The 25,367-nt window shown below is 41.2% G+C and overlaps 1 protein-coding gene and 1 pseudogene across 2 annotated transcripts in view; one reads left to right on the top strand and one right to left on the bottom strand.

Moving 5' to 3' along the window:
• Tmprss11f (transmembrane serine protease 11F) overlaps positions 1 to 25,367 on the bottom strand; it is a 105,286-nt gene that overhangs the window by 45,176 nt on the left and 34,743 nt on the right.
• Atp5mc2-ps2 (ATP synthase membrane subunit c locus 2, pseudogene 2) lies at positions 22,636 to 23,128 on the top strand (annotated as a pseudogene).

Here is a 25,367-nt window from a genome sequence, read left to right as displayed (position 1 = left end):
CTCCACATAGTCTGTTTACCTCCAGGGACCAGCTGGCAGGTGATGGTTATAGTTACGAGCTATTTATTCATTGTCTTTTTCAGTACCTCAGAAGAGATATCTATCAGTCAGCTTTCTGTCACCATGACAAAATACCAGATTCAGACAATGAAGTAAAATAAAACAATCAATCAATCAGAACTCTCAGTATATGGTTAGTTAAAGCCATTACCTCTAGAGAGTAGAAAGGCAATACCTCACCATGAGAGTTAAAGGCAGGTGAAGCTACTTCCTTAACTGCCAGGAATTCGAAGAAGAGGAAGAGGAACATCCCCCAAGGGCATGACCTCAGTGATTTAGTTTCATCTCAATAAGTTAATCCCATTTAATTTCACCTCTCAAAGGCTCTGTGACTTCTCAAAAATGATGACCTGTGCCCTTAGTAGACATTCAAGACTCCAAATTGTAACAAGGTAGAAAAACCTAACAATCAGACAAGTTAGTTTGGGGCAATCCAACACCATTCCTCTGAGATTACTTGCCAATACAAATGTATTTGTAAGTGTAGAGGAAGGAACTGAACTCCCTTCTCAAGTTTACCAAACAGCCCTATCAAGTCAGAATTTACAGTAAAACATAACCTATGGATAATTCATTTCCATCATCAATGCAAATATTATCTGTTTCCTAGCAACACTGGGTATTGTTCCACCTCATCTTCAAGCCCCTTCCTAACTTCCCGGTCTCTTCCCATTATTTATTATTCTCATTGATTATCTTGATGATGGTTTTTAGGTTTGCTTTCCAGCTTTCACAGATGTGCCACTGGCTGTGTTTTCTTAGAGACGTATAAAACAGATTGAATCCTTACATCTCAGTCATTGAAGAAGCACCTGCCATCTACTGAATGCCTGGCACTGTCATAGGCACAAGCTATTCACAATAAACAAACGAAAATTCTCGTCAAATAAACTAAAATAATTTTTTTACACCTTCTTTTACTAGTCAGTCAGAAGTCATAGCTCCCTTAGGGGCATATTGATGAAGAATTTTCTATACATCTTTCGTAACTTGATAAGTGTAGGTAAGAATTAGAGAGGTGATTTTCAATTAGAAAGCCACAGGTCTCTGAGAACGATAAAACCTCTGCTCTTCCTCAATTAGAATTGAGTTTGGCTTTGCTTTAAAATGAATCAAGTGACAGCTATGAACAGCTTTTTTTTTTAGAAAAGTATCAAAAATATGAACTGGGTCTTCCTGGTTGCTGCCGCTGCAGAGAGCCCCGTGGGCAGCACCCCACGAGCGAACTTGAGCCCCGGGACCACAGGTAAGACCAACTTTTCTGCTGCAAGAAAGCTGCCTAGTGAGCTTGGGGCACAGGGAAGCAGAATTCCTCTAGGACCGGGCACGTTCTGTGTTTACCGGAAGTCCCACACCCTCGGATCCCGACCCACAGCAGCTCTCTGCCCCCAGACCCTGTGAGAGAGAGACCCAACCGCCTGGTCAGGTGGGCACTCCTGAGGCTGCAGAGCGGAAGAGACCACCAACACTGCTCACCCCTGCCCACATCCCTGGCCCAAGAGGAAACTGTATAAGGCCCCTGGGCTCCCGTGGGGGAGGGCCCAGGAGCGGCAGGACCCCTGCCTGAGACACCACCAGAATCTGAAGGAAACAGACCGGATAAAGAGTTCTCTGCACCCAAATCCCGTGGGAGGGAGAGCTGAACCTTCAGAGAGGCAGACAAGCCTGGGAAACCAGAAGAGACTGCTCTCTGCACACACATCTCGGATGCCAGAGGAAAAAACCAAAGACCATCTGGAACCCTGGTGCACTGAAGCTCCCGGAAGGGGCGGCACAGGTCTTCCTGGTTGCTGCCGCTGCAGAGAGCCCGTGGGCAGCACCCCACGAGCGAACTTGAGCCCCGGGACCACAGGTAAGACCAACTTTTCTGCTGCAAGAAAGCTGCCTGGTGAACTCAAGACACAGGCCCACAGGAACAGCTGAAGACCTGTAGAGAGGAAAAACTACACGCCCGAAAGCAGAACACTCTGTCCCCATAACTGACTGAATGAGAGGAAAACAGGTCTACAGCACTCCTGACACACAGGCTTATAGGACAGTCTAGCCACTGTCAGAAATAGCAGAACAAAGTAACACTAGAGATAATCTGATGGCGAGAGGCAAGCGCAGGAACCCAAGCAACAGAAACCAAGACTACATGGCACCATCGGAGCCCAAATCTCCCATCAAAACAAACATGGAATATCCAAACACACCAGAAAAGCAAGATCTAGTTTCAAAATCATATTTGATCATGATGCTGGAGGACTTCAAGAAAGACGTGAAGAACTCCCTTAGAGAACAAGTAGAAGCCTACAGAGAGGAATCGCAAAAATGCCTGAAAGAATCTCAAAAATCCACGAAAGAATTCCAGGAAAACATAAATAAACAAGTAGAAGCCCATAGAGAGGAGACACAAAAATCCCTGAAAGAATTCCAGGAAAACACAATCAAACAGTTGAAGGAATTAAAAATGGAAATAGAAGCAATCAAGAAAGAACACATGGAAACAACCCTGGATATAGAAAACCAAAAGAAGAGACAAGGAGCTGTAGATACAAGCTTCACCAACAGAATACAAGAGATGGAAGAGAGAATCTCAGGAGCAGAAGATTCCATAGAAATCATTGACTCAACTGTCAAAGATAATGTAAAGCGGAAAAAGCTACTGGTCCAAAACATACAGGAAATCCAGGACTCAATGAGAAGATCAAACCTAAGGATAATAGGTATAGAAGAGAGTGAAGACTCCCAGCTCAAAGGACCAGTAAACATCTTCAACAAAATCATAGAAGAAAACTTCCCTAACCTAAAAAAAGAGATACCCATAGACATACAAGAAGCCTACAGAACTCCAAATAAATTGGACCAGAAAAGAAACACCTCCCGTCACATAATAGTCAAAACACCAAACGCACAAAATAAAGAAAGAATATTAAAAGCAGTAAGGGAAAAAAGTCAAGTAACATATAAAGGGAGACCTATCAGAATCACACCAGACTTCTCGCCAGAAACTATGAAGGCCAGAAGATCCTGGACTGATGTTATACAGACCCTAAGAGAACACAAATGCCAGCCCAGGTTACTGTATCCAGCAAAACTCTCAATTAACATTGATGGAGAAACCAAGACATTCCATGACAAAACCAAATTTACACAATATCTTTCCACAAATCCAGCACTACAAAGGATAATAAATGGTAAAGCCCAACATAAGGAGGCAAGCTATACCCTAGAAGAAGCAAGAAACTAATCGTCTTGGCAACAAAACAAAGAGAATGAAAGCACACAAACATAACCTCACATCCAATATGAATATAACGGGAAGCAATAATCACTATTCCATAATATCTCTCAATATCAATGGCCTCAACTCCCCAATAAAAAGACATAGATTAACAAACTGGATACGCAATGAGGACCCTGCATTCTGCTGCCTACAGGAAACACACCTCAGAGACAAAGACAGACACTACCTCAGAGTGAAAGGCTGGAAAACAACTTTCCAAGCAAATGGTCAGAAGAAGCAAGCTGGAGTAGCCATTCTAATATCAAATAAAACCAATTTCCAACTAAAAGTCATCAAAAAAGATAAGGAAGGACACTTCGTATTCATCAAAGGAAAAATCCACCAAGATGAACTCTCAATCCTAAATATCTATGCCCCAAATACAAGGGCACCTACATACGTAAAAGAAACCTTACTAAAGCTCAAAACACACATTGCACCTCACACAATAATAGTGGGAGATTTCAACACCCCACTCTCATCAATGGACAGATCATGGAAACAGAAATTAAACAGTGATGTCGACAGACTAAGAGAAGTCATGAGCCCAATGGACTTAACGGATATTTATAGAACATTCTATCCTAAAGCAAAAGGATATACCTTCTTCTCAGCTCCTCATGGTACTTTCTCCAAAATTGACCATATAATTGGTCAAAAAACGGGCCTCAACAGGTACAGAAAGATAGAAATAATCCCATGCGTGCTATCGGACCACCACGGCCTAAAACTGGTCTTCAATAACAATAAGGGAAGAATGCCCACATATACGTGGAAATTGAACAATGCTCTACTCAATGATAACCTGGTCAAGGAAGAAATAAAGAAAGAAATTAAAAACTTTTTAGAATTTAATGAAAATGAAGATACAACATACTCAAACTTATGGGACACAATGAAAGCTGTGCTAAGAGGAAAACTCATAGCGCTGAGTGCCTGCAGAAAGAAACAGGAAAGAGCATATGTCAGCAGCTTGACAGCACACCTAAAAGCTCTAGAACAAAAAGAAGCAAATACACCCAGGAGGAGTAGAAGGCAGGAAATAATCAAACTCAGAGCTGAAATCAACCAAGTAGAAACAAAAAGGACCATAGAAAGAATCAACAGAACCAAAAGTTGGTTCTTTGAGAAAATCAACAAGATAGATAAACCCTTAGCCAGACTAACGAGAGGACACAGAGAGTGCGTCCAAATTAACAAAATCAGAAATGAAAAGGGAGACAAAACTACAGATTCAGAGGAAATTCAAAAAATCATCAGATCTTACTATAAAAACCTATATTCAACAAAATTTGAAAATCTTCAGGAAATGGACAATTTCCTAGACAGATACCAGGTATCGAAGTTAAATCAGGAACAGATAAACCAGTTAAACAACCCCATAACTCCTAAGGAACTAGAAGCAGTCATTAAAGGTCTCCCAACCAAAAAGAGCCCAGGTCCAGACGGGTTTAGTGCAGAATTCTATCAAACCTTCATAGAAGACCTCATACCAATATTATCCAAACTATTCCACAAAATTAAAACAGATGGAGCACTACCGAATTCCTTCTACGAAGCCACAATTACTCTTATACCTAAACCACACAAAGACACAACAAAGAAAGAGAACTTCAGACCAATTTCCCTTATGAATATCGACGCAAGAATACTCAATAAAATTCTGGCAAACCGAATTCAAAAGCACATCAAAACAATCATCCACCATGATCAAGTAGGCTTCATCCCAGGCATGCAGGGATGGTTTAATATACGGAAAACCATCAACGTGATCCATCATATAAACAAACTGAAAGAACAGAACCACATGATCATTTCATTAGATGCTGAGAAAGCATTTGACAAAATTCAACACCCCTTCATGATAAAAGTCCTGGAAAGAATAGGAATTCAAGGCCCATACCTAAACATAGTAAAAGCCATATACAGCAAACCAGTTGCTAACATTAAACTAAATGGAGAGAAACTTGAAGCAATCCCACTAAAATCAGGGACTAGACAAGGCTGCCCACTCTCTCCCTACTTATTCAATATAGTTCTTGAAATTCTAGCCAGAGCAATCAGACAACAAAAAGAGATCAAGGGGATACAGATCGGAAAAGAAGAGGTCAAAATATCACTATTTGCAGATGACATGATAGTATATTTAAGTGATCCCAAAAGTTCCACCAGAGAACTACTAAAGCTGATAAACAACTTCAGCAAAGTGGCTGGGTATAAAATTAACTCAAATAAATCAGTTGCCTTCCTCTATACAAAAGAGAAACAAGCCGAGAAAGAAAGTAGGGAAACGACACCCTTCATAATAGACCCAAATAATATAAAGTACCTCGGTGTGACTTTAACCAAGCAAGTAAAAGATCTGTACAATAAGAACTTCAAGACACTGAGGAAAGAAATTGAAGAAGACCTCAGAAGATGGAAAGATCTCCCATGCTCATGGATTGGCAGGATTAATATAGTAAAAATGGCCATTTTACCAAAAGCAATCTACAGATTCAATGCAATCCCCATCAAAATACCAATCCAATTCTTCAAAGAGTTAGACAGAACAATTTGCAAATTCATCTGGAATAACAAAAAACCCAGGATAGCTAAAGCTATCCTCAACAATAAAAGGACTTCAGGGGGAATCACTATCCCTGAACTCAAGCAGTATTACAGAGCAATAGTGATAAAAACTGCATGGTATTGGTACAGAGACAGACAGATAGACCAATGGAATAGAATTGAAGACCCAGAAATGAACCCACACACCTATGGTCACTTGATTTTTGACAAAGGAGCCAAAACCATCCAATGGAAAAAAGATAGCATTTTCAGCAAATGGTGCTGGTTCAACTGGAGGGCAACATGTAGAAGAATGCAGATCGATCCATGCTTATCACCCTGTACAAAGCTTAAGTCCAAGTGGATCAAGGACCTCCACATCAAACCAGACACACTCAAACTAATAGAAGAAAAACTAGGGAAGCATCTGGAACACATGGGCACTGGAAAAAATTTCCTGAACAAAACACCAATGGCTTATGCTCTAAGATCAAGAATCGACAAATGGGATCTCATAAAACTGCAAAGCTTCTGTAAGGCAAAGGACACTGTGGTTAGGACAAAACGGCAACCAACAGATTGGGAAAAGATCTTTACCAATCCTACAACAGATAGAGGCCTTATATCCAAAATATACAAAGAACTCAAGAAGTTAGACCGCAGGGAAACAAATAACCCTATTAAAAAATGGGGTTCACAAAGACTATACATGGACTGACCCTGGACTCTGTCCCCATAGGTAGCAATGAATATCCTAGTAAGAGCACCAGTGGAAGGGGAAGCCCTGGGTCCTGCTAAGACTGAACCCCCCGTGAACTAGACTATGCGGGGAGGGTGGCAATGGGGGGAGGTTTGGGAGGGGAACACCCACAAGGAAGGGGAGGGGGGAGGGTGATGTCTGTCCGGAAACCGGGAAAGGGAATAACACTTGAAATGTATATAAGAAATACTCAAGATAATAAAAAATAAAATAAAATAAAAAAAATGGGGTTCAGAGCTAAACAAAGAATTCACAGCTGAGGAATGCCGAATGGCTGAGAAACACCTAAAGAAATGTTCAACATCTTTAGTCATAAGGGAAATGCAAATCAAAACAACCCTGAGATTTCACCTCACACCAGTGCGATTGGCTAAGATCAAAAACTCAGGTGACAGCAGATGCTGGCGAGGATGTGGAGAAAGAGGAACACTCCTCCATTGTTGGTGGGGTTGCAGACTGTTAAAACCATTCTGGAAATCAGTCTGGAGGTTCCTCAGAAAATTGGACATTGAACTGCCTGAGGATCCAGCTATACCTCTCTTGGGCATATACCCAAAAGATGCCTCAACATATAAAAGAGACACGTGCTCCACTATGTTCATCGCAGCCTTATTTATAATAGCCAGAAACTGGAAAGAACCCAGATGCCCTTCAACAGAGGAATGGATACAGAAAATGTGGTACATCTACACAATGGAATATTACTCAGCTATCAAAAACAACGAGTTTATGAAATTCGTAGGCAAATGGTTGGAACTGGAAAATATCATCCTGAGTGAGCTAACCCAATCACAGAAAGACATACATGGTATGCACTCATTGATAAGTGGCTATTAGCCCAAATGCTTGAATTACCCTAGATCCCTAGAACAAAGGAAACTCAAGACGGATGATCAAAATGTGAATGCTTCACTCCTTCTTTAAATGAGGAAAAAGAATACCCTTGGCAGGGAAGGGAGAGGCAAAGATTAAAACAGAGACTGAAGGAACACCCATTCAGAGCCTGCCCCACATGTGGCCCATACATATACAGCCACCCAATTAGACAAGATGGATGAAGCAAAGAAGTGCAGACCGACAGGAGCCGGATGTAGATCGCTCCTGAGAGACACAGCCAGAATACAGCAAATACAGAGGCGAATGCCAGCAGCAAACCACTGAACTGAGAATAGGTCCCCTATTGAAGGAATCAGAGAAAGAACTGGAAGAGCTTGAAGGGGCTCAAGACCCCAAAAGTACAACAATGCCAAGCAACCAGAGCTTCCAGGGACTAAGCCACTACCTAAAGACTATACATGGACTGACCCTGGACTCTGACCCCATAGGTAGCAATGAATATCCTAGTAAGAGCACCAGTGGAAGGGGAAGCCCTGGGTCCTGCTAAGACTGAACCCCCAGTGAACTAGTCTATGGGGGGAGGGCGGCAATGGGGGGAGGGTTGGGAGGGGAACACCCATAAGGAAGGGGAGGGGGGAGGGGGATGTTTGCCCGGAAACCGGGAAAGGGAATAACACTCGAAATGTATATAAGAAATACTCAAGTTAATAAAAAAAATGTGAATGCTTCACTCCTTCTTTAAATGAGGAAAAAGAATACCCTTGGCAGGGAAGGGAGAGGCAAAGATTAAAACAGAGACTGAAGGAACACCCATTCAGAACCTGCCCCACATGTGGCCCATACATATACAGCCACCCAATTAGACAAGATGGATGAAGCAAAGAAGTGCAGACCGAGAGGAGCCGGATGTAGATCGCTCCTGAGAGACACAGCCAGAATACAGCAAATACAGAGGCGAATGCCATCAGCAAACCACTGAACTGAGAATAAGTCCCCCGTTGAAGGAATCAGCGAAAGATCTGGAAGAGCTTGAAGGGGCTCGAGACCCCAAAAGTACAACAATGTCAAGCAACCAGAGCTTCCAGGGACTAAGCCACTACCTAAATACTATACATGGACTGACCCTGGACTCTGACCCCATAGGTAGCAATGAATATCCTAGTAAGAGCACCAGTGGAAGGGGAAGCCCTGGGTCCTGCTAAGTCTGAACCCCCAGTGAACTAGACTATGGGGGGAGGGCGGCAATGGGGGGAGGGTTGGGAGGGGAACACCCATAAGGAAGGGGAGGGGGGAGGGGGATGTTTGCCCGGAAACCGGGAAAGGGAATAACACTCGAAATGTATATAAGAAATACTCAAGTTAATAAAAAAAATAAAAATAAAAATAAAAAAAAAAGAAAAGAAAAAAAATATGAACTGGAAAAGAAATGGCACAGGAAAATTTGCATAGCCACCCACAGAAGGAGGAAATTAGCCGTCCTGTGTTCTAAAAGAAACAAAAAACTCCATTCATGATGGACAAAAGTACTTATTATAGAACTGAAAGTGCTGGAACTGGCAAGTGAAAACATAGAGAGAGTGCTTCGGGACTCGGTAACCTTCTGTACAGGACCCCTGACAGCATCGTGAACAGTGAAGAACCGATAGACAGCACTGCGTGGAATTCAAAGCTGTGCAGCTGAAGAAACCACGAAAGAATGAAAAGATAGCCTGGAGGGTAAGAGAAAGATATCTGCAACTGTACTTCAGACAAAGCACTCAGTGTCCAGAATATATAAAGAACTACAAGAAAGTAAAAAGTTAAAAAAAAACCCTGCAAATTGTGGTCAATAAATGGGTCAATCTCATAAACAGAATAGTCCTTAAAAAAGAAATAAAAGGAAAGAAAAAAGAAAGAAAGGCAAAGATCTTATTAAAATGTTCAACGTCAGTAGCCATCACAGTCAAAACAAAAACTAAAATGATTTTGGGATGTCGCTTCACCTTGGCCGAGATTGCCCACCATCAAGGAAAATTAAACCAACACACGCTGGGAAGAATGTAATGAAAGAATTACCCTTAACAACTGTAGGTGGGAGTATAAGCTAGTGTAGCCACTCTAGAAATTTGTGAGGAAGCTTCTCAGAAGAGTAAAGTTAGTACCACAGTACGACGCAGACACACTGCTCCTGGGCATTCGCTCAAGAAGACAACATCCTACTAGAGAGAAACATACACATCCCGGTTTATTAGCTGTTCTTTTCACAATATCAAGAACGAGGGTCAGTTAAACATCCGTCAATAGATAAATGGATAATGGAAATATGGTGCACATATACAATGGAGTTTTGTTTGGCTATAAGGAAAATTGAAATTATAAAATTTGCAGGTAAGTAAATAGGATTGGAAAGCATTGACCAAACTAACTCAGCGTCTCTGGCATGGGATCAGCCTCTGGTTATAACGCTGACCTCTGTGGAAAGAGAAAAGAAAAGAACTTGGAGGAGGGAAGCAGGGAGAGCACAGGTGATGTGGAAGAAAGAATTCTGAGTGCCAAAGGGGACGGTGAGAAGAAGAGGGAGACTGGGCATAGCAAAGGAAGCAAAGCAAAATGAAGGATGGATATAAAGCCTGTTTGGAAACCCATTCCTTCATTCCTTTACAAACTAATTTTTTAAAATTAACATAATAATGTCTCTCAAAACAGAGCCAAAGATGCATATCGAATAGATGTGTTTGTTGGTTGGACTCAGCATTCTAAATGAAAGAAGGAGAAAATTGCCAAGGGTTTATGAGCGGATGAGAAGATACCTTGTGAAGTCTATTTAAATACACTTTAATCATCTGTGACAGTGTTACATAAGTCTTGGTGATCATTCCTACACGACTTTCTCATCTGGCTTCTTTCTGGTTATTTCTAGTGCTATGAGAATGTTATACGGAAATACGGCACCCCTAACGTGAGCCTCGTAAACGGAACGATTCAGATAAAAATCCCATCAAGACAAGGATTTAAATATGTAACTATCCTTCGCACGAAGGGGATGTAAATACCCAAATGTAAATTAAGCGCAATACAGCCTTCTGTGTGCAGCATAAATAGTTATGCATTTATCTGGCGTACTAACAACAGCAACCCCGGGGGGAAATTCCTCCGGTGTCTTACACATGTCCTGACATATTTGTATTTAAGCGGAGGCACAGATAAGCATTACAGATTCTGCTAGGCACAATCCTCTCTACTGCTTGCCAAAAAAAAAAAAAAAAAAAAAAAGAGCCTTCATTTCTGAGCATGCCCATGAATAGCTCTTTCTCTTCATTAGTATCTCTTTCGCCTGAGTTAACCGAGATTAATGATCCTCCTTAACACATATGTGTACATACACGTTGTGATACCCACGGAAATTGCCAAGTTACTGTAGCTGACAAAATGTGCGATATTCGTTTCAAAGGCACCATTGGATACTCAAAAGAAGTGGACTTCAGCAAAAATCCACCGGGGCTTCCCTCCTAGGGCAAGACAACATAGCAGTTTATTAAATCATGCTGGGTTTTCGTGAAAGTTCAGCTTTAAAAAAAAAAAAAAAACCCAGGCTCTGCTAATCTTGCTGAGGCTTTCCTTTGGAAAAACTACAGGTGTTTTTGAAAGAAGTTAGGAGGGTAATTGCCCCATGCTCCTTCCTTCCCTTGATGTGTAGCATTTAGTCTTCCTTCCCTTCTTTCTGGTGTAGCATTTAGTCTCAATGACCAGAGAGCTAAATAACTTAAGTACCAAAATCACACATAGAGGGACGATATGATTTTGTGTGAGTTATTATGTGTTATTGCTTACTTAATGGGGCAGGAGAGATGGCTCACTGGTGAAGAGCACTGACTGCTCTTCCAGAGGTCCTGAGTTCAAATCCCAGCAACCACGTGGTGGCTCACAACACCCATAATGAGATCTGATGCCCTCTCTGGCACATGCAGAGCACTCATACCCATTGAAAAAAAAATCAGATTGCTTACTTATATATACGATCACCGCATAAAATATTTTAGAATTCAAATTGTCTCCCAATAACTCTCACTTCAATAATTATTTATCAATTATTAAAATGCTTGAGTCTGGGGAGTTGCAATGCAAAACATTTCCTTTTTCCCCCTTTTGCTTTTGAGACAATATCTCACTGTGTAGCTGGGACTGACCTAAGACTTGAATATACATTTATGAAATTGTCAGAAGAACAAATTTAACTAATAAAACCCTCAAGATCTCTCTCTCTCTCTCTCTCTCTCTCTCTCTCTCTCTCTCTCTCTCTCTCTCTCTCTCTCTCTCTCCACACACACACACACACACACACACACACACACTATAATTATAATGAAAATTGGTATGAGATGGAGGTCGCTCTTGAATTTCTGTAACAGGGAAACCTTATCTCATGTTTAAGATCACTGATGGCTTCTCTAAAGACAAATAAAACAAGACATCTCACTGGCAAGAGCCTGAAAAAGCAGAAGCAGAGGGGCCAGCCTGTGCCAGAGAAACAGCTCCGGAGTTCATAAACTGAACCGCTAATGTGCGTGAAGCTAGCTGGGAAGGAGGTAGGCAAAATAATTCCAAAAGAGTTTTGTACACTAAGCGTAATCTTCTTAGTCTGTGAAATGTCAAACACACACAGTTAATCAAAGAGCAATAATGAGCAGGTATTGAATTACGTCAAAATTCTCCAAATTTTTTTTTAAATCTGATAAATGTCAAACCATTAGAAAAATTCAGTCTGAGAAGAGACACAAAGATGGCACCGGTGAAGGAAACAGCCGTGGGATGGGCACACAGGCACCTTACACATTATTGCTAATATTCTTTCCATATACTTTTTATAGTCTATAATGCTGGAGCCCAGGATTGCATGCTGTCTTATTTTTCATGTATGCATGGGCTTAACTTGAGTATTTCTTATATACATTTCGAGTGTTATTCCCTTTCCCGGTTTCCGGGCAAACATCCCCCTCCCCCCTCCCCTTCTTTATGGGTGTTCCCCTCCCAACCCTCCCCCCATTGCCGCCCTCCCCCCATAGACTAGTTCACTGGGGGTTCAGTCTTAGCAGGACCCAGGGCTTCCCCTTCCACTGGTGCTCTTACTAGGATATTCATTGCTACCTATGGGGTCAGAGTCCAGGGTCAGTCCATGTATAGTCTTTAGGTAGTGGCTTAGTCCCTGGAAGCTCTGGTTGCTTGGCATTGTTGTACTTTTGGGGTCTCGAGCCCCTTCAAGCTCTTCCAGTTCTTTCTCTGATTCCTTCAATAGGGGACCTATTCTCAGTTCAGTGGTTTGCTGCTGGCATTCGCCTCTGTATTTGCTGTATTCTGGCTGTGTCTCTCAGGAGCGATCTACATCCGGCTCCTGTCGGTCTGCACTTCTTTGCTTCATCCATCTTGTCTAATTGGGTGGCTGTATATGTATGGGCCACATGTGGGGCAGGCTCTGAATGGGTGTTCCTTCAGTCTCTGTTTTAATCTTTGCCTCTCCCTTCCCTGCCAAGGGTATTCTTTTTCCTCATTTAAAGAAGGAGTGAAGCATTCACATTTTGATCATCCGTCTTGAGTTTCGTTTGTTCTAGGGATCTAGGGTAATTCAAGCATTTGGGCTAATAGCCACTTATCAATGAGTGCATACCATGTATGTCTTTCTGTGATTGGGTTAGCTCACTCAGGATGATATTTTCCAGTTCCAACCATTTGCCTACGAATTTCATAAACTCGTTGTTTTTGATAGCTGAGTAATATTCCATTGTGTAGATGTACCACATTTTCTGTATCCATTCCTCTGTTGAAGGGCATCTGGGTTCTTTCCAGTTTCTGGCTATTATAAATAAGGCTGCGATGAACATAGTGGAGCACGTGTCTCTTTTATATGTTGAGGCATCTTTTGGGTATATGCCCAAGAGAGGTATAGCTGGATCCTCAGGCAGTTCAATGTCCAATTTTCTGAGGAACCTCCAGACTGATTTCCAGAATGGTTTTAACAGTCTGCAACCCCACCAACAATGGAGGAGTGTTCCTCTTTCTCCACATCCTCGCCAGCATCTGCTGTCACCTGAGTTTTTGATCTTAGCCAATCGCACTGGTGTGAGGTGAAATCTCAGGGTTGTTTTGATTTGCATTTCCCTTATGACTAAAGATGTTGAACATTTCTTTAGGTGTTTCTCAGCCATTCGGCATTCCTCAGCTGTGAATTCTTTGTTTAGCTCTGAACCCCATTTTTTTTTATTTTATTTTATTTTTTATTATCTTGAGTATTTCTTATATACATTTCAAGTGTTATTCCCTTTCCCGGTTTCCGGACAGACATCACCCTCCCCCCTCCCCTTCCTTGTGGGTGTTCCCCTCCCAAACCTCCCCCCATTGCCACCCTCCCCGCATAGTCTAGTTCACGGGGGGTTCAGTCTTAGCAGGACCCAGGGCTTCCCCTTCCACTGGTGCTCTTACTAGGATATTCATTGCTACCTATGGGGACAGAGTCCAGGGTCAGTCCATGTATAGTCTTTGTGAACCCCATTTTTTAATAGGGTTATTTGTTTCCCTGCGGTCTAACTTCTTGAGTTCTTTGTATATTTTGGATATAAGGCCTCTATCTGTTGTAGGATTGGTAAAGATCTTTTCCCAATCTGTTGGTTGCCGTTTTGTCCTAACCACAGTGTCCTTTGCCTTACAGAAGCTTTGCAGTTTTATGAGATCCCATTTGTCGATTCTTGATCTTAGAGCATAAGCCATTGGTGTTTTGTTCAGGAAATTTTTTCCAGTGCCCATGTGTTCCAGATGCTTCCCTAGTTTTTCTTCTATTAGTTTGAGTGTGTCTGGTTTGATGTGGAGGTCCTTGATCCACTTGGACTTAAGCTTTGTACAGGGTGATAAGCATGGATCGATCTGCATTCTTCTACATGTTGCCCTCCAGTTGAACCAGCACCATTTGCTGAAAATGCTATCTTTTTTCCATTGGATGGTTTTGGCTCCTTTGTCAAAAATCAAGTGACCATAGGTGTGTGGGTTCATTTCTGGGTCTTCAATTCTATTCCATTGGTCTATCTGTCTGTCTCTGTACCAATACCATGCAGTTTTTATCACTATTGCTCTGTAATACTGCTTGAGTTCAGGGATAGTGATTCCCCCTGAAGTCCTTTTATTGTTGAGGATAGCTTTAGCTATCCTGGGTTTTTTGTTATTCCAGATGAATTTGCAAATTGTTCTGTCTAACTCTTTGAAGAATTGGATTGGTATTTTGATGGGGATTGCATTGAATCTGTAGATTGCTTTTGGTAAAATGGCCATTTTTACTATATTAATCCTGCCAATCCATGAGCATGGGAGATCTTTCCATCTTCTGAGGTCTTCTTCAATTTCTTTCCTCAGTGTCTTGAAGTTCTTATTGTACAGATCTTTTACTTGCTTGGTTAAAGTCACACCGAGGTACTTTATATTATTTGGGTCTATTATGAAGGGTGTCGTTTCCCTACTTTCTTTCTCGGCTTGTTTCTCTTTTGTATAGAGGAAGGCAACTGATTTATTTGAGTTAATTTTATACCCAGCCACTTTGCTGAAGTTGTTTATCAGCTTTAGTAGTTCTCTGGTGGAACTTTTGGGATCACTTAAATATACTATCATGTCATCTGCAAATAGTGATATTTTGACCTCTTCTTTTCCGATCTGTATCCCTTTGATCTCCTTTTGTTGTCTGATTGCTCTGGCTAGAACTTCAAGAACTATACTGAATAAGTAGGGAGAGAGTGGGCAGCCTTGTCTAGTCCCTGATTTTAGTGGGATTGCTTCAAGTTTCTCTCCATTTAGTTTAATGTTAGCAACTGGTTTGCTGTATATGGCTTTTACTATGTTTAGGTATGGGCCTTGAATTCCTATTCTTTCCAGGACTTTTATCATGAAGGGGTGTTGAATTTTGTCAAATGCTTTCTCAGCATCTAATGAAATGATCATGTGGTTCTGTTCTTTCAGTTTGTTTATATAATGGATCACGTTGATGGTTTTCCGTATATTAAACCATCCCTGCATGCCTGGGATGAAGCCTACTTGATCATGGTAGATGATTGTTTTGATGTGCTCTTGAATTCGGTTTGCCAGAATTTTATTGAGTATTTTTGCGTCGATATTCATAAGGGAAATTGGTCTGAAGTTCTCTTTCTTTGTTGTGTCTTTGTGTGGTTTAGGTATAAGAGTAATTGTGGCTTCGTAGAAGGAATTCGGTAGGGCTCCATCTGTTTCAATTCTGTGGAATAGTTTGGATAATATTGGTATGAGGTCTTCTATGAAGGTTTGATAGAATTCTGCACTAAACCCGTCTGGACCTGGGCTCTTTTTGGTTGGGAGATCTTTAATGACTGCTTCTATTTCCTTAGGAGTTATGGGGTTGTTTAACTGGTTTATCTGTTCCTGATTTAACTTCGATACCTGGTATCTGTCTAGGAAATTGTCCATTTCCTGAAGATTTTCAAGTTTTGTTGAATATAGGTTTTTATAGTAAGATCTGATGATTTTTTGAATTTCCTCTGAATCTGTAGTTATGTCTCCCTTTTCATTTCTGATTTTGTTAATTTGGACGCACTCTCTGTGTCCTCTCGTTAGTCTGGCTAAGGGTTTATCTATCTTGTTGATTTTTTCAAAGAACCAACTTTTGGTTCTGTTGATTCTTTCTATGGTCCTTTTTGTTTCTACTTGGTTGATTTCAGCTCTGAGTTTGATTATTTCCTGCCTTCTACTCCTCCTGGGTGTATTTGCTTCTTTTTGTTCTAGAGCTTTTAGGTGTGCTGTCAAGCTGCTGACATATGCTCTTTCCTGTTTCTTTCTGCAGGCACTCAGCGCTATGAGTTTTCCTCTTAGCACAGCTTTCATTGTGTCCCATAAGTTTGCGTATGTTGTATCTTCATTTTCATTAAATTCTAAAAAATTTTTAATTTCTTTCTTTATTTCTTCCTTGACCAGGTTATCATTGAGTAGAGCATTGTTCAATTTCCACGTATATGTGGGCATTCTTCCCTTATTGTTATTGAAGACCAGTTTTAGGCCGTGGTGGTCCGATAGCACGCATGGGATTATTTCTATCTTTCTGTACCTGTTGAGGCCCGTTTTTTGACCAATTATATGGTCAATTTTGGAGAAAGTACCATGAGGAGCTGAGAAGAAGGTATATCCTTTTGCTTTAGGATAGAATGTTCTATAAATATCCATTAAGTCCATTTGGCTCATGACTTCTCTTAGTCTGTCGACATTACTGTTTAATTTCTGTTTCCATGATCTGTCCATTGATGAGAGTGGGGTGTTGAAATCTCCCACTATTATTGTGTGAGGTGCAATGTGTGTTTTGAGCTTTAGTAAGGTTTCTTTTACGTATGTAGGTGCCCTTGTATTTGGGGCATAGATATTTAGGATTGAGAGTTCATCTTGGTTGATTTTTCCTTTGATGAATATGAAGTGTCCTTCCTTGTCTTTTTTGATGACTTTTAATTGAAAATTGATTTTATTTGATATTAGAATGGCTACTCCAGCTTGCTTCTTCTGACCATTTGCTTGGAAAGTTGTTTTCCAGCCTTTCACTCTGAGGTAGTGTCTGTCTTTGTCTCTGAGGTGTGTTTCCTGTAGGCAGCAGAATGCAGGGTCCTCGTTGCGTATCCAGTTTGTTAATCTATGTCTTTTTATTGGGGAGTTGAGGCCATTGATATTGATATTAAGGAATAGTGATTATTGCTTCCCGTTATATTCATATTTGGATGTGAGGTTATGTTTGTGTGCTTTCATTCTCTTTGTTTTGTTGCCAAGACGATTAGTTTCTTGCTTCTTCTAGGGTATAGCTTGCCTCCTTATGTTGGGCTTTACCATTTATTATCCTTTGTAGTGCTGGATTTGTAGAAAGATATTGTGTAAATTTGGTTTGTCATGGAATATCTTGGTTTCTCCATCAATGTTAATTGAGAGTTTTGCTGGATACAGTAACCTGGGCTGGCATTTATGTTCTCTTAGGGTCTGTATAACATCAGTCCAGGATCTTCTGGCCTTCATAGTTTCTGGCGAGAAGTCCGGTGTGATTCTGATAGGTCTCCCTTTATATGTTACTTGACCTTTTTCCCTTACTGCTTTTAATATTCTTTCTTTATTTTGTGTGTTTGGTCTTTTGACTATTATGTGACGGGAGGTGTTTCTTTTCTGGTCCAATCTATTTGGAGTTCTGTAGGCTTCTTGTATGTCTATGGGTATCTCTTTTTTTAGGTTAGGGAAGTTTTCTTCTATGATTTTGTTGAAGATGTTTACTGGTCCTTTGAGCTGGGAGTCTTCACTCTCTTCTATACCTATTATCCTTAGGTTTGATCTTCTCATTGAGTCCTGGATTTCCTGTATGTTTTGGACCAGTAGCTTTTTCCGCTTTACATTATCTTTGACAGTTGAGTCAATGATTTCTATGGAATCTTCTGCTCCTGAGATTCTCTCTTCCATCTCTTGTATTCTGTTGGTGAAGCTTATATCTACAGCTCCTTGTCTCTTCTTTTGATTTTCTATATCCAGGGTTGTCTCCATGTGTTCTTTCTTGATTGCTTCTATTTCCATTTTTAATTCCTTCAACTGTTTGATTGTGTTTTCCTGGAATTCTTTCAGGGATTTTTGCGATTCCTCTCTGTAGGCTTCTACTTGTTTATTAAAGTTTTCCTGTGTTTCCCTAAGTGTGTTCATGTCTTTCTTGAAGTCCTCCAGCATCATGATCAAATATGATTTTGAAACTAGATCTTGCTTTTCTGGTGTGTTTGGATATTCCATGTTTGTTTTTGTGGGAGAATTGGGCTCCGATGATGGCATGTAGTCTTGGTTTCTGTTGCTTGGGTTCCTGCGCTTGCCTCTCGCCATCAGATTATCTCTAGTGTTACTTTGTTCTGCTATTTCTGACAGTGGCTAGACTGTCCTATAAGCCTGTGTGTCAGGGGTGCTGTAGACCTGTTTTCCTCTCTTTCAGTCAGTTATGGGGACAGAGTGTTCTGCTTTCGGGCGTGTAGTTTTTCCTCTCTACAGGTCTTCAGCTGTTCCTGTGGGCCTGTGTCTTGAGTTCACCAGGCAGCTTTCTTGCAGCAGAAAACTTGGTCTTACCTGTGGTCCCGAGGCTCAGGTTCGCTCGTGGGGTGCTGCCCAGGGGCTCTCTGCAGCGGCAGCAACCAGGAAGACCTGTGCCGCCCCTTCCGGGAGCTTCAGTGCACCAGGGTTCCAGATGGTCCTTGGCTTTTTCCTCTGGCGTCCGAGATGTGTGTGCAGGGAGCAGTCTCCTCCGGTTTCCCAGGCTTGTCTGCCTCTCTCAAGGTTCAGCTCTCCCTCCCACGGGATTTGGGTGCAGAGAACTGTTTATCCGGTGTTTCCTTCAGAGTCCGGCGGTGTCTCTGGCAGGGGTCTTGCCGCTCCTGGGCCCTCCCCCACGGGAGCCCAGAGGCCTTATACAGTTTCCTCTTGGGGCAGGGATGTGGGCAGGGGTGAGCAGTGTTGGTGGTCTCTTCCGCTCTGCAGCCTCAGGAGTGCCCACCTGACCAGGCGGTTGGGTCTCTCTCTCACCGGGCCTGGAAGCAGAGAGCTGCTGCGGGCCGGGATCCGCGGGTGTGGGACTTCCGGTAAACACAGAACGTGCCCGGTCCTAGAGAAATTCTGCTTCCGTGTGTCCCAAGCTCACCAGGCAGCTTTCTTGCAGCAGAAAAGTTGGTCTTACCTGTGGTCCCGAGGTTCAGGTTCGCTCGTGGGGTGCTGCCCAGGGGCTCTCTGCAGCGGCAGCAACCAGGAAGCAATCTTCTGCTTTTTAAAATATTTTCAAGGCCTTTGTGTAGCAATCACTTAGAAAATCTTTCTGACTTGAAACAGATCAGCTCTGAATATGAATCACGGTGAACTTGGGTCTACAGTATTTCGGGGGTCATATGGGGCGGATAGTAAATGTTTCATCTGATTGCCACCTGAAGTTCAACTCCTAATGGGTAAGCCCTACTGTGTCCTGAACCAGGGCTGGTGGATTTAGTGACTGCATCTCAAGTAGTCCAACAAAACGTAAGAGCTGGGATCCTGATTTGATCTGGGAAGCTGCTGTTGTTCTATTATTATTAATTATTATTATCACTGTAGTTCTTAATTACTGTGTGTTAGACATAGACGTAGGATCACCTTGTCTGGGAAATGCTCGTAACTATGAATCTCACATGATTAAAGAATTAACTAAGAATGCTAAACTACAGCCAAGTGCATATCAAATCCCTGTCTCCTTCATGTATGATATACGTAGATGACTGCATCTGTACCTCAGAGGTCACCTCTTTCTGTGTGTGTGTATGTGTGTGTTGTTTCAATTTTATAAAATAAAATTGATATCATAATAAATTATGTTTAAGATAAAGTTCATAATTAGGTGAAAAAACCATTCTGACCTAAGATCCAAGAAACAATATATGAAAAATCAAATATTTTTTATTGTCAATGACTTAGAATGGGAAGTTATCTCCAGAGTCAAAATAATTATAATTGCCATTTCTAAAGCTTGCCATTCAGACCATCTGTCCAAATTATATTTTAACAAATATTTTGGTATTTTGTCTCTAAAACCATGAATAGTTTGTTTCCTTTTTTATTTATTTATTTTTTATTTTTTTGTTGGACATTTCCTTTATTTACATTTCAAATATTATCCCCTTTTAGAGACTCCCTATCCCATCCCCCCCTTCCCCTGCTTCTATGAGGGTGCACTAACCCACTCCCTCTCGCCATCCACCCTGGCATTCCCCTACACTGGGGCATCCAGTCTTTCCAGGACTAAGGGCCTCTCCTCCCATTGATGTCTGATCATCTGCTACATATGCGGCTGGAGTCATGGATCACTCCATGTGTACTCTTTGGTTGGTGGTTTAGTCTCTGGCAGCTCTGGGGTGTCTGGTTGATTGATATTATTGTTCTTCCTATGGGGTTGCAAACCCCTTCAGCTTCTTCAATCCTTCCTCTAACTCCTCCACTGGGGACCCCCTTCTTATTCAATGGTTGGCTGCCAGCAGCATCTGCCTCTGTATTTGTCAGGTTCTGGCCGAACCTCTCAGGAGGCAGCTATATCAGGCTCCTGTCAGCATGCACTTCTTAACATCCGCAATGGTGTCTGGGTTTTGTGACTATATATGGGATGGATCCCCAGGTATGGCAGTCTCTGGTTGGCCTTTTCTTCAGTCTCTGCTCCACACTTTGTCTTCTTATTTCCTCCTATGAGTATTTTGTTCCCCCTTAAAAGAAGGACTGAAGCATACACACTTTGGTCTTCTATCTTCTTGAGATTCGTGTGATCTGTAAATTGTATCTTGGGAATTCTGAGCTTTCAGAACTTCTGGGAGAATCACTATCCCTAAACTCAAGCTATATTACAGAGAAATAGTGATTTAAAGCTGTGTGGTATTGATACAGAGACAGGCAGGTAGATCAATGGAGTAGAATTGAAGACTCAGAAATGACCCTACACACCTGTGGTCACTTGATCTTTGACAAAGGAGCTAAAACCATCCAGTGGAAAAAAGGTAGCATTTTCAACAAATGATGCTGGCTCAACTGGAGGTCAGCATGTAGAAGAATGCAGATCAATGTATTCTTATCTCCTTGTACAAAGCTCAAGTCCAAGTGGATCAAGGACCTCCACATAAAACCAGATACACTCAAACTAATAAAAGAAAAAGTGGGGAAGAGCCTCAAACACATGGACATAGAAGAAAACTTCCAGAACACAACACCAATGCTTTATACTCTAGGATCAACAATAGACAAATGGGACCTCATAAAATTGCAAAGCTTCTTTAAGGCAAAGGACACTGGCATTAGGACAAAATGGCAACCAACTGATTGGGAAAAGATCTTTACCAATCCCACATTTCTAGAGACATGCTATCCAATATATACAAAGAACTCAAGAAGTTAGACTCCTATTAAAAATGGAGTTCAGAACTAAACAAAGAATTCTCAACTGAAGAATATCGAATGGCCAAGAAGCACCTAAAGAAATGTTCAACATCTTTAGTCATCAGGGAAATGCAAATCAAAACAACCCTGAGATTCCACATCACACCAGTCCGAACATTTGAAATGTAAATAAAAAATATCCAATAATAAAAAAGTTGAAGCAAATACTGGCTCTGCTCTATTTTCCAATGTTCATGTATAATAGATTCTAAATGGGATGTACTACTGTTATCTGGTTGCTAGAAATATAAGTAAACACACACACTTATGCATGCAGGCAGGGACACACATACATGCATGCGTACACATACACATGTGCACATACATTTATATGTACACTTTAAAAACTGCAATCATTTTCTATGAGCAGTGATGTTCTGCACTTTGCTTTCTATATGGCTGTTTTTGGAATAAAAGATTTGTATTTTACTGGTATTTTGCAATCTAGTACAAAGGGAGGAGCTGTGATTAAGGAGTAAGTGTCCTAGATAAAGGAGATCAGCAGTGTTCTCATTCACAGCTCACATAATCTGCATATTAAATAAACAAAATTAACATGTCCCAGAATTTCTCTGTGACATTACTGAAGGGTCACGTGTGAGAGATAATGAATAGGTTAGACAGCTACATGCAGAAGCCTCTACGAGCTTGCCATTCTGGTAATTTCCCTTTAAAAATATCTTATTAAGTAATTAAAAAGTCATGCAATTCAAACTAAATTTTATAATTTTTGTAAGTTTTGCATTTCTTATTATGCATTCATTAAGAAGTTCACTAATGCTTAATTGCCATGAAAAAACTACCTAATCTAAACAAGTTTTAGAAAATTATGCCACCTAATTCTGGAATTACGATAAGATAGATGAATTTTGGCTGCTGGGATTTGAAATACAATTTGCGAACTGTGTTTCTTCTTAAGGATTAAAATCAGATTTTAATCCTGTGAGAATACCTGAAATTCGTATTATTGGTAACATATGCAGATAGATAGATTTTCATAGATAAATCATCTGCCATTTGCTGCCATATTCCTTTGGAAATCTATTAATTAACTGATTGTGCTTGGCTATAAATAAAGCTACAGAAAAGCACCACAAAATACATTATTCACAGCTGCCGGAATATTATGAATACTAGCATTTAATAAGAGTATCGTGAGATTTTAAAACTAACTTCCTGCCCTATCTGTCTTCTCTACCCTGAGAGCAGTTCTCCTGCCTTGCTCCCTCACCCCTGAAAATGTATGCAGACTCCAAGTTTGTCTCTACCGGCTTCCTGATCAGGAGCACCCTCAGCTGCTGAGCCGAGTGTCTCCAGTGTGCAGAGGTGTTGAAGCGACCACCGATGCCGTCAGATGAGGGCCTGAACAGCTTGGTGGTCCGGCGGCTTATCCCTAGCCTCAGCTTCCAAACCAGCGCCATTCCAAGGGACACAAGGACACAGCTGCCAAGTTCATTGGAGCTGGGGCTGCTACAGTTCCGGTGGCTGACTCTAGGGCAGGGATTGGGACTGCTTTGGGGAGTCTCATCATTGACTACTCCAGGAACCCTTCTCTGAAGCAGCAATGCTTCTCCGGCGAGCTTCTGGGCTTTGCCCAATCAGAGGCCACGAAGCTCCTTAGCCTAATGGTGGCCTTTCTCATCCTCTTCGCAATGTGGAGCCTCTTCCACCTCCCATAGTTCTTTTGTGTCTCTTCTGCCCTGTATGTTCCTTTTCCCGTGCCTCCCCAAGAAATTTGGGGAAAATGCTTGGCTCAGGGTTTGACAGAGAGAAGACAAATAAATACCGTATTAATAAGAAAAAAACCCCTAACTTCCTTCTATTTTTCTCAATGCAGTAAACAGTTAAACATTACCAAAGCAACATTCATTTTTTTCAACATTACCATGTGAATCAATGAAAATGCAATTCTAATGACTTGATTCCATTCTAATTAGTGTTTATGTAAATTATTCTAATGTACAGCCAACACACTCATAACTCAAGCAGATAATCCAGTTCTCGGCACCAAGAACAATTTGATACATGCCTCGTTTAAGGCACTAAATCACTAAGAAGACACTCATGATAATAGTACATTTTCTTATTAATTTATCTAAGTAGACGTTTTAGTGATTCCTGAATTCTCGATTCAGTTAAGAACTTCGTTTCTATGTGTCTGTGATGTAAGATGATGGTTAAGTTTGAACTGAGATGGACAAAGTAAGAGCTGACTTCTCTGTGTTCCTGAATGATAAGTTGCAACTCTGTGTTAATCATCCAAATTCCTAACTAATAGCACTGTGAAAGACAGAGAAAAGGTTCCCCACCACAAGACCTTGACTCAGCTTCCATAATTTCGTAAACACAGTAGAGAACAGTGAATAAGCCATTTCATATACGCTGTCACATACAGCTTACCTGCAAAGACTGTTTAATGTTCTTTCAATAGCTTTTGTCAACAAGAAAAGGATGAAGGAAAAGGGGTTAAAATGAGGTAAAATTAATGGTTTACTGATTTTTGAAAGAACAGGAAATACTGAGTGATGTCTTGCTTTTATGACTGGGCCAGGGAGTGAGAAATACCAGCAGTTCCCAGCAAATGTATATTGTCCCCAAAACAATGACTGATGGAAGGCACTAGCTCTGTGTCCTCCCCAAGAGCACACATTTCCTGAGTTTACAGAAAATGTTTCTGCACGTTCTGTTGAAGATGGATGCATTTCTCGGTTATTTCATCGAATACCCTGTACACTCAACTGTAATGGCCCATTTTTAAATGTATTTTTAGGATATGATACAGCATGTGAGCTATGAAAGTAACAACTGGTTATTCCTTTACCTATAATGCATATAATTTGTGAAAATAAAATCAATCATTCCTTTACTGGTGTGAATAGTGTCGAAGAAAAGGAAAGCAAATGGAAACTGTACAATGCACAGCCCAGAGCACATAGCTACCTGGGAGGACAAGGGACAATGCTAGTGGAGGGAGATGGGCAAGAAGGTCACAGCCAGTAGGGCAGGATACACCGCACCGATGTTGTAGAGAGGAGAGTTAAGGTGATTGATACCTTTCGTGGAGTTTCGAGGCGGCATCTGTGCTGATGCATCGGTACTCAGCACTCTCTTCAGGTTTGTGTGTGTGACTAAAACGTGTTCGGTGCGAAAGATGGGAGCCAGATAAACGACCTGTTCTTAATCTATTTTTAAAAATATTCATCGGGATAAAAGTGTTTCTTCTTTCTCTACCTCCTCTCCCTCTTCTCCTCCTTCTCTGCATCCTTCTCCTTTGGCTCATCTTTCCCCTTTCTCTCCCCTCTCTCTTCTACTTTTTCTTTTCCCCGTTTTAGTCTGTGTTGCTTTTCTAATGGTTTAATATTGGTGTAAGCTCTAAATCCTATACCGGCTTGTCCACTTGATTATTAAGAAAAGGAAAGAGAGAGAGAAGGGAAAGAAAGGAAAGGGGGCCAATCGAGAGCAAGTACAAGAGTCCACCAATGATGGTCTCAGGGGAGGAGAGGAGAGAAGGCGCTTGTTTTGCTATCGTATAGATCAAAGAGTGTACTGGTTTTCCTTCTCCTTACAGTTCCCACAAATATCTTGCACTGTCTTTTACAGTTCTTGTTTTCTATTCTCAGACATTATTTCTTGCCAAAATACTTTATCTTATCTCGTTTACTGGAAAGTATCTTGCAAATTGTTTTACATACCAGTGTCTGGGCCAACATTTTAAATGAGCAGATAGCACTGAAACACGCACTGATGGCTCGCTTCTGAAACTGGGCGTTCTGAATGTTGTGTTAATAAAACAAGTCCAGAAAAATACTTAGTAAATTGGAACTATATGAAATTGCTAGCTTATAATGATTCTAATCTACAAAGGGGTAGTAGTATTAATTTTTTTTTACAATTTAATTGTACATTATATTGTACATT

Source organism: Rattus norvegicus, chromosome 14 (genome assembly GCF_021556685.1).
Source record: "Rattus norvegicus strain SHRSP/BbbUtx chromosome 14, alternate assembly SHRSP_T2T, whole genome shotgun sequence".
Taxonomy (NCBI): domain Eukaryota; kingdom Metazoa; phylum Chordata; class Mammalia; order Rodentia; family Muridae; genus Rattus; species Rattus norvegicus.
Note: the sequence above shows the minus strand (reverse complement) of the source record. Positions and strands in the feature narration are given on the sequence as shown.